This window comes from Macaca thibetana, chromosome 16 (genome assembly GCF_024542745.1).
Source record: "Macaca thibetana thibetana isolate TM-01 chromosome 16, ASM2454274v1, whole genome shotgun sequence".
Taxonomy (NCBI): Eukaryota; Metazoa; Chordata; class Mammalia; order Primates; family Cercopithecidae; genus Macaca; species Macaca thibetana.
Genome location: NC_065593.1, coordinates 74547083 through 74556518, shown reverse-complemented (window position 1 = coordinate 74556518; position 9436 = coordinate 74547083). Strand labels below are relative to the sequence as shown.

The 9436-nt window shown below is 45.8% G+C and overlaps 1 long non-coding RNA gene across 1 annotated transcript; it reads left to right on the top strand.

Moving 5' to 3' along the window:
- The first annotated feature begins 4321 nt into the window (after positions 1–4321).
- On the top strand, positions 4322–6556 carry LOC126938376 (uncharacterized). Its single transcript, XR_007720070.1, has 3 exons — positions 4322–4588; positions 6034–6193; positions 6421–6556. It is a non-coding gene; the product is annotated as an uncharacterized LOC126938376 (long non-coding RNA).
- Positions 6557–9436: the final 2880 nt, after the last annotated feature.

Genomic DNA, 9436 nt, shown 5'->3' with positions numbered 1-9436 from the left:
ATTCACACCCATGTGCCATCCATACCCACGTGCCAGTCACTCCAAACTATACACATTTCTCCAAAGGCATCTGGGTGTTCCCACCTCTCTGCTTTTGCTATTTTCCCTCTGCTGGAGGTCCCCTTTCTCCTCATTTCACACTGTTAATGATCTTTTCAGCTTCCAAGGTTCACTCCAAGCATCATTTCTCTCATCATCTCCTGAGTATCTGCAGGCTACACTCAGCAGTTTCTACCGTGCAGAGGAGAGTTACCACAGCATGCCTGAGACTGCTATCCTTAGAAAAGCCTGCTTTCAAGGTTGGCCCTTCTAAGGCTGGCATGTAGGAGCTTGGGTTTCAGGAGAGTTCCCATGATTCCCTGATAAGAGTGGTTCACTGTGCCTGGACTGTTTGTGCAAACAGTGTGGCTTGTGTGAAACACCTGCTTTCCTTCTGGGAGTCTGGAATCTTGGTGCATGCTAGGCAGAGGTTGTCTACATGGCCAGCCCCCAGCAAAATCTTTGGGTACTGAGTCTCTAATGAGCTTCCCTGATAATAGACAACATTTCACACTTGTCACAGTGCATTGCTGGAGGAATTAAATGTGTCCTGTGTGATGCCACTGAGAGAGGCTCTTGGAAGCTTGCCCCTGATGGCTTCCAGACTTTGCCCCCATGTGCCTTTTCCCTTTGCTAATTTTGCTTTATATCCTTTCATGGTATAGAATAAAATAAATAGAAAGGGCCATGCATGGAACAAAGATGTTTGTGTGCCAGGGACTGAGAATTATGACTAACCCCAATTCAATAAGCCTGAGGTCCAATAAAAAGGGTGGTAGTGATGGGGGTTAGTCTAAGGCCTGAAGAAAGGGAGGGATGTTAACACTTTAAATACTGATAGTCAAATATGAAGCAGAGACAGGTGGTCGGTGGGATGGAGACCACTATAAACAAAATGTATGGTTTTTGCTATTTGGGAGTAAAAGGTAGCACAATTTCAGGACACTTTATTTATTTATTTATTTATTTAGTTAGTTTTGAGACAGAGTCTTGCTCTGTCGCCGAGGCTGGAGTGCAGTGGTGTGATCTCGGCTCACTGCAACCTCCACCTCCAGGGTTCAAGCGATTCTCTTGCCTCGGCCTCCTGAGTAGCTGGGGTTACAGGTGCATGCCACCATGCCCGGCTATTTTTTGTATTTTTACTAGAGACAGGGTTTCACCATGTTAGCCAGGCTAGTCTTGAACTCCCGACCATCTCCTTGTTCTGATTCCAAGCTCACTATATGTTTCAATACAATATAAGAATCTAGCCTCCCATGTAGATCTTCCTACAGGAAAGAAACACACTGTTGGCAAATACAATGATCCAGTCTGACGGATAATTATATTTTTTCACTAGAAAGGAATTAACTCACTCTCCAGGTTTACACAACAACTTCTTTTAGTTTGGTTAGCATGTGTCCTCTGGATCCTGCTTACCTCTGTGTCAACTAATGGAACCAGCTTTTTGGCCCTACAGTGAGGCATAGGACACTGGAAGAAGACAGTCCAAGGCATTGTTACCCAGTCATCCCCAGTCAGGTCATGTTTGAAACTCCAACAGTTTAGTAATATACTAGTAAGTCAATTTGTAGCTCTACTTGAAGAAGGTTTGTGCCAAACAAGATAGTTTCAGTAATGAAGCTATGTTGAATGATGTTCAAAACAATTGTTCTAAATTTTACTCTATAATGTCAGAGCAAGGTTCCAATGAATATCAATGCAAATATACAACACATTTAAATGGTTTTTAGTTATTCTATTTATACAGTTAGAAAATATTGATCATGTCTTATTAAAATAGGTCCATCTAGGAGACCATGAACAAATTTCTAGGTTTGTCACTAACAATCCCTGAATCTACTGAATTTTAGAATTTCCTTGACACAATTCATATTTTTTCCAAATAATAATTTCCAGTTTTATAAATAACTGTATATTGATAGTGTTTGCTCAATAATATTGAGATGTTATTTACTGTTCATGATGTATGCAGGAGGAAGGCCAAGGCCAGGTTTTGTTCATTTCCTTTTCCAGGTGTTATATGGCTTATGGCACTTCACTAATTAGGAATCATTTTCTCGAACGTTCATAAAACGGAAACTATCCTTACCGAAATCCAGTCAGATGATTTCAAAAAAGTAGATCTGAAATGCCTTTTGAGAGCCGAGAGTGCCTTCTGAGCAGTCCTGTGCCCAGGTGAATGATTTATGTCAGCATTTTGCAAAATGTATTCTGGGAAAAACCACATGGGAGGGATATTAATAGAGTGTTACTTTAAAGTTACTGTGGTCAAAATGCTACAGAAACACCAGACTAAACAAAGTTAAGCAAGTTCATTACTGTAGGCCTTCTCTGAGCGATCTAATATTCTATTAACTGTGTTAAGAGACAGGCAGATCCCAAACTTCCTTCTTTCTCATTTTCTCCTCAGGAACACATCATGGTAAATGCTTCTTTATAGGGACTATTTCCCAACACAGTCTCATACAAGTGTCAGAGAAGGTATATCAGTTTCACACATGAATAGTTTCCATTTTATGAATGGATAGTTTCCGTCTTTATGAACGTTCAAGAAAATGATTCATAATCAGTGAAGTGCCACAAGCCATATAACTCCTGGAAATGGAAATGAACAAAACCTGGCCTTGGCCTTCCTCCACCATACATCATGAACAGTAAATAACATGTCGAAATTATTGAGCAACTAACACCTGTGGTAAGTGGCTGCCCTGGTACAGAATCCAGGCCAGTATTCTCAAACTAGTAGTCTACACTCACGAGTCCCATTTCTCCTTGTAAGATTTTTTTTTTTTTCTTAAGACAGGGCCTCATTCTGTCGCCCACGCTGGAGTGCAGTGGCACGATCTCAACTCACTGCAACCTCCGCCTCCCAGGCTCAAGCCTCAGCCTCCGGAGTAGCTGGGACTACAGGCGTGCACCACCCTGCATGGCCTTTGGTAAAGAGATCTTGATTTTGTCTTCACCCTCCTCTCCCACAGGGAGGACGTTAGGACCCTTTCTACCCCTGTACCTCCAATCCTCCTTCCAAGTGGCATTGTCTGCATAGTTCTTGTACTCCTCTTCCAGGGTCATAGTTCCTTATCTTTTGAACTAATCTTCTTCCCCATATCTGGTCACAATACTAAAGTGCATTTTTTGTTTTGTTTTAGTTACTTGACTGTTCATAAAATTGACAAGTCAGTCGCTCTCCTACATAAGGGAAAAATGGGTCCTAAAAAAAAATATATATATATATATATCTACAGGTCTCGCTGCGTCACCCAGGCTGGAGTGCAGGGGTGCCACCACAGCTCACTTGCAGCCTCGACCTTCCAGGCTCAAGCGATCCTCCCACCTCAGCCTCCCGAGCAGCTGGGACCACAGGCGCACACCACCACGCCCGGCTAATTTTTGTATTTTTTAGTAGAGACGGGGTCTCGCTATGTTGCCCAGGCTGGTCTCTAACTCTTGAGCTCCAGCGATCCTCCCAACTTGGCTTCCCAGAGTGCTGGGATTACAGGCGTGAGGCAATGCGCCCGGCCTAAATTAAATACTTTTTTTTTTTTTTTTTTTTTTTTTTTTTTTTTTTTTTGAGACGGAGTCTCGCTCTGCCGCCCAGGCTGGAGTGCAGTGGCCGGATCTCAGCTCACTGCAAGCTCCGCCTCCTGGGTTCACGCCATTCTCCTGCCTCAGCCTCCCGAGTAGTTGGGACTACAGGCGCCTGCCACCGCGCCCGGCTAGTTTTTTGTATTTTTTAGTAGAGACGGGGTTTCACCGTGTTAGCCAGGATGGTCTCGATCTCCTGGCCTCGTGATCCGCCCGTCTCGGCCTCCCAAAGTGCTGGGATTACAGGCTTGAGCCACCGCGCCCGGCCGTAAATTAAATACTTTTAAGTTGCAGTGTCACCATTATTTTTTTCGAGCCTGTAGGGGTTATATAAAGGAAAGTCCAGAGCTTAGGCATTTGAGGGACCGATCTCGAAGTAGCACTTAGGCGAAAGGAATCCCGGCGCTACGGGCTTCAAGGTGGCCCCTCCGAAAAGCCTTCCACCCTGGCCCCCAATCCCTCGGCGTGCGAGTTCCGTGGAGAAGGCTCCGCCTGCGGCCCCAGAATCTGCATTAGGGGCTCGTGTCCACCCGGCAAGGCCTCCCCTGAGCCCAGAGCAGGGACCTAAGATGCGAGAAACCCTCCGGCAGACAGAAGCCCGCGAACTCAGCGCACTCGCGCTGCCTGAAGGAAGCCGGAAGTGGGCCGCCGGCAGAAGCCGACTTCCTGAGTTCGCATTTCCTCTCTAGGAATCCGGAGGTTTCTGCATCTCTATGGTCTGGGCCTCAAGCGGCGGAGCCTGAGGTCTCTGGTGCAAAGGAAAGTGGCCTCGCAGCGAGGAGGGGAAGGAGCATCGGTTCATCTCTTCGTGATCCCTTTCCTACCCCTTCACACTCGTGCGCACCTGGCAGTACCACCAGCAGAGTCTCGGAAATTGCTTTCATCACGATTTAACAAAATGAAGACACAGGAACACACTAGGACACCGCCAAAGTCAGCAAGTCTCTCTAGCATTTTTCCGGTAGTGTATGCACACATGCATTTAAAAATTTAGATGAAGTCTAACATTCATGCAATAACACAGCTGAAATGACTAGTAATAATAATAATAATAACCCAAAAATGTTTGACATTTGAAGTTCCTTTTGAGTTTGAACCCCAGGCTGGGTCTGAATGAGCTGGTCTCATCTCTCAGCACAGACCCTGCCCTCTGGTCCCTAGGGCCGCGGGCAGGAGAGACACACCTGTCCTTCCATGTGCTCCCAGGGCTCCAGCTGGCCCATCTGTTGATTCGAAGGTTCTTGCTAACCAACTTATATAGACTTTCTTTTTTTTTTTTTTTTTTTGAGATGGAGTCTCGCTCTGTCGCCCAGGCTGGAGTGCAGTGGCCGGATCTCAGCTCACTGCAAGCTCCGCCTCCCGGGTTCATGCCATTCTCCTGCCTCAGCCTCCCGAGTAGCTGGGACTACAGGCGTCCGCCACCTCGCCCGCTAGTTTTTTGTATTTTTTAGTAGAGACGGGGTTTCACCGTGTTAGCCAGGATGGTCTCGATCTACTGACCTCGTGATCCACCCGTCTTGGCCTCCCAAAGTGCTGGGATTACAGGCTTGAGCCACCGCGCCCGGCCTATAGACTTTCTTATCTGTATTTTCCACTCTAAAAAGGGATAGGGAAAACGATGCAAATACAAATAACTGTAGAATCTAGTAAAATTAGAATTGTCTAAGTTTATAAAACATATGGCATCCAACACAAATAAAGGTGTGGTGAAATTAGTTCATTCTGAGCAGACAGAATGTAAATATATGCCATCCTGTTGAAAAACTACTTGGCATTTTATATCAAAAGCCACCGTGACTCATGGGATCCCATCTGTGAAAATTTATCTCAAGCAAATAATGCAAGAGAAAGGAAAAGCTGTATTTTTGAAGTGATTCTGCAATGGACAACTATTGTTTTTGTTTGCCCAACATTCAGTTTTTCTTTTAATGATTTTAACAGTAGGATTTTTCTGTGGGAAACCTGCTAGCCCTCAATCCACTTCTGGGGTGAGCCCATGACGCAGGTCTGGCCAATGAGAATATCCCAGCATGGTGAGGCAGTAAGACATGAAGTCAGGAGCCAGACTGAAGGCCCCCCAGTCCTGGCTCTGCTGCTTAACAGATGCATGAATGTCAGCTTGTTATTCAGCTTCTCTGACTCTCAGTATACTCATTTGTTGAATGGGCACATTAATAGTCCCCTGCATCACAGGGTAAAAATTAAATGAATGAAGCAGGTATAATAATGCTCGTTACGTCCTACCATCATCAGTTCCTGCCTCTGTGACTCTGATCAATATTTTCTCTGTCTAGCACACTTTATCACCACCTTTCCTTTCTTTCCTTTTCTGTTTACTTTCCACATGTTGCAATATTATCTACTGCATTATCCTAGACATTTATTTTATATTTTTCTTTCCTACAGGGAATACCCCGAAGGTGGGACTGTGTCTTATTCACCTTTGTACTCTGGGTGCTTAACACTGTTCCCACCCCAGAAATGGTGCTCAATAAAGTCTTCTTGAAGAAAACAGAATAGCCTCGAGTCCAGAGCTGAGAAAGAAGTTGGAACAACTAGTGAAAAGGTAATAAATCCTAGACGATCAACAAAAGGGGAATAGAGGAAACCACATGAATATGAACAATTTTCTTAAAAAAAACCATAAAAACAAAAAACTTGATTGCTGGGGATTGCAGACTGCCTATCTCCCTATCCCTAGACTGGCTCCCATATGGTGGACAGATGAGTTCTAGGAACAGACTTGTGCCTAAGATTCACTTTCTGAATTACTGCTTCCTTTTTCTGCCTTAGGAATCATCTATTTCCCTGGAGACTAAAAGGAGAAATTAGCGTTCTCTTCAGATCCAGATGGATCCAATCTACCTTCAAGAAAGACCACCCTGCAAGGCCGGTATTCATATGCAAACATTCAGACATAAAATGCAAAGTGTAGAGGAAGCTTAAGATACAGTCAACAAGGCCGGGCATGGTGGCTCACAACTGTAATCCCAGCATTTTGGAAGGCCAAGGCCGGAGGATCCTTTGAGCCCAGGAGTTTGACACCAGCTTGTGCGACATAGCAAGACCCCATCTCAACAAAGATACAGTAAGACACCAGGGAAGGGGCAGGCTTCATTAGGTGCCTGGAGCAGATGTGTCAGGCCGGCCTGGAAACCCTTGAAAACCCTTTCTTTCTTTTTTTTTTTTTGAGACGGAGTCTCGCTCTGTCACCCAGGCTGGAGTGCAGTGGCCGGATCTCAGCTCACTGCAAGCTCCGCCTCCCAGGTTCACGCCATTCTCCTGCCTCAGCCTCCCGAGTAGCTGGGACTACAGGTGCCTGCCACCTTGCCTGGCTAGTTTTTTGTATTTTTTAGTAGGGACGGGGTTTAACCGTGTTAGCCAGGATGGTCTCGATCTCCTGACCTCGTGATCCGCCCGTCTCGGCCTCCCAAAGTGCTGGGATTACAGGCTTGAGCCACGAAAACCCTTTCTAATGAGTGATTGCTCATCTTTTGATGGTGATACTGAATGAGTGATACCAGCATCATTTCTCTGCCGTACAAGACTCTCCTGGAATCCATCTGAGACTCAGAAATTCTCAGAGTTGACAGAGATAGATAGGGGCATAGTTTACCATTGAGTATAGAGTAGATCTCATCTACAACTTTGGACCATGGCCACTGACGCTGGGAACACTCCAAAGACACCCAGTTCCCTGGTCTGTGAGATCATCTGCTTAGTTTAAAGAACAAAATTAGTTGTTAGAAAGTTTTTCCATGAAGTCCTAATTGGTATTAATGTAATGGTGTCCTAATTCAGGTACTGGTAACCCTTAGCAGCCTTCGGTGAGGCAGCCGGAACCTAACAGATAGAGGACTTCTTGACTTAACTAGCTTCTCCTACCACCAGATTCTGCAATTTAGCAAACATTTTCACTTTTTTTTTTTTTTTGAGATGGGATCTCACTCTGTTGCCCAGGCTGGAGTGCATTGTCATGATCTCGGCTCACTGCAACCTCTACCTCCCAGGTTCAAGTGATTCTCCTGCCTCAGCCTCCCAAGTAGCTGGGATTACAGGTGTGTGCCACCACACCCAGCTAATTTTTGTATTTTTAGTAAAGATGGAGTTTCATCATGTTGGCCAGGCTGGTCTCAAACTCCTTACCTCAGGTGATCCGCCTGCTTTGGCCTCCCAAAGTGCTGGGATTATAGGCGTGAGTCACCATGCCTGGCCTAAACATTTTCACTTACAATATTAATTATAATTTGTTAAGAATAATTTGATTTTCTCATAGCAAACAAATGAATTATTAGAAAGTGGAGGCTTTGCCCAGGGGTACGCATGTTAGTAAGCAGCCAAACCAAGACTCAGCCATGGTTTATTTTGTTCCAAATTCTGTGCTCTTTCCATGACTGCAGTGCTCAGCCTCCCTGAACTGGTAGATAACAGTGACCTAAATTCAGTGAAATAAATTCTGGCTGTGTCGGCCAGGCACGGTGGCTCATGCCTGTAATCCCAGCACTTTGGGAGGCCAAGGCGGGCAGATCACTTGGGGTCACGAGTTTGAGGCCAGCCTGGCCAACTTGGTGAAAGCCCAACTCTACTAAACAAACAAATGAACAGAAAACAAAACAAAACAAAAAACCAAAAATCAGCCGGGCATGGTGGCATGAGCCTGTAGTCCCAGCTACTCAGGAGGCTGAGGCAGGAGAATTGCTTGAACTTGGGAGGTGGAGGCTGCAGTGAGCCAAGATTGCACCACTGCACTACAGCCTGGGCAACAGAACGAGACTCTGTCTCGAAATAAATAAATAAATAAATAATAAATTCTGGCTGTGTCTACCTGGGTATGGGATTGATTGATCCATGACTGGGAAATTTTGGACAAGTCTGTTAGAGAGAAGGTGAGGGGCTCTTCTTGAGAGGCTCTTAAGAAGGTAGTAGGCCAGGTGCAGTGGCTTGCGCCTGTAATCTCAGCACTTCGGGAGGTCGAGGTGGGTGGATCACTTGAGCTCAGGAGTTCAAACCTGGGTAACATGGCAAAACTCCATCTTCACCAAAACTACAAAAAAAATTTAGCCGGGCATGGTGGCACGCACCTGTAGTCCCAGCTACTCAGGAGGCTGAGGGCAGAGGATCACTGGAGCCCGGGAGGTTGAGGCCGTGTGAGCCGAGATCACGCCATTGCACTCCAGCCTGGGTGGCAGTAAGACCCCTGGGCGCAGAGAAAAATAAAAAGAAATGAAGATAGCAAATGGGGCAGACTTAAGCTCAGAGGAGGGAAGACCTAACTCATGAGGGATGGGACACTTGGAGCAAACAGAAGGTCCTGGGACCTAGAGGTTTCACGATGATGAACAACAGGTAAGTGAACCCTGAGCAGGACTGAATGCTGGACTTAGAGGAAAAATATGCAAGTTCAAGACTTTCCCAAGATGACTCAGCTCAAAGTTAAGATCGGGATATGGCCATGGAAGTGGTTAGCTGAAGTGAAGCAGAAGCAAAGATCGCTGGAACGGAGGAGGTTGAGGGTCAGAAAGTTGGGAGTTCATCCACTGGGACTCTGAAATCACCCGGGATGGACAAGAGAAGGATGTGGGTAAGGTGCTCAAGTTCTGTGGGGGAAAATCTGGAGAAAGACAAGAGTACTAGGAGGAGTAGGGTGGTGGAGATGGGTGTGTACGCCTCAGAGGAGGAAGGGTTTAGCACCAAAGTGGAAGAACGATGGTTCAGAAGTGGCAGTGGGAAGCTTGGGGAACTCCTAATACCAGCCTGGAAATAGGGTGATGACAGAGGAGCAAAGCAACCTCCCCTGTAATGGGTATGA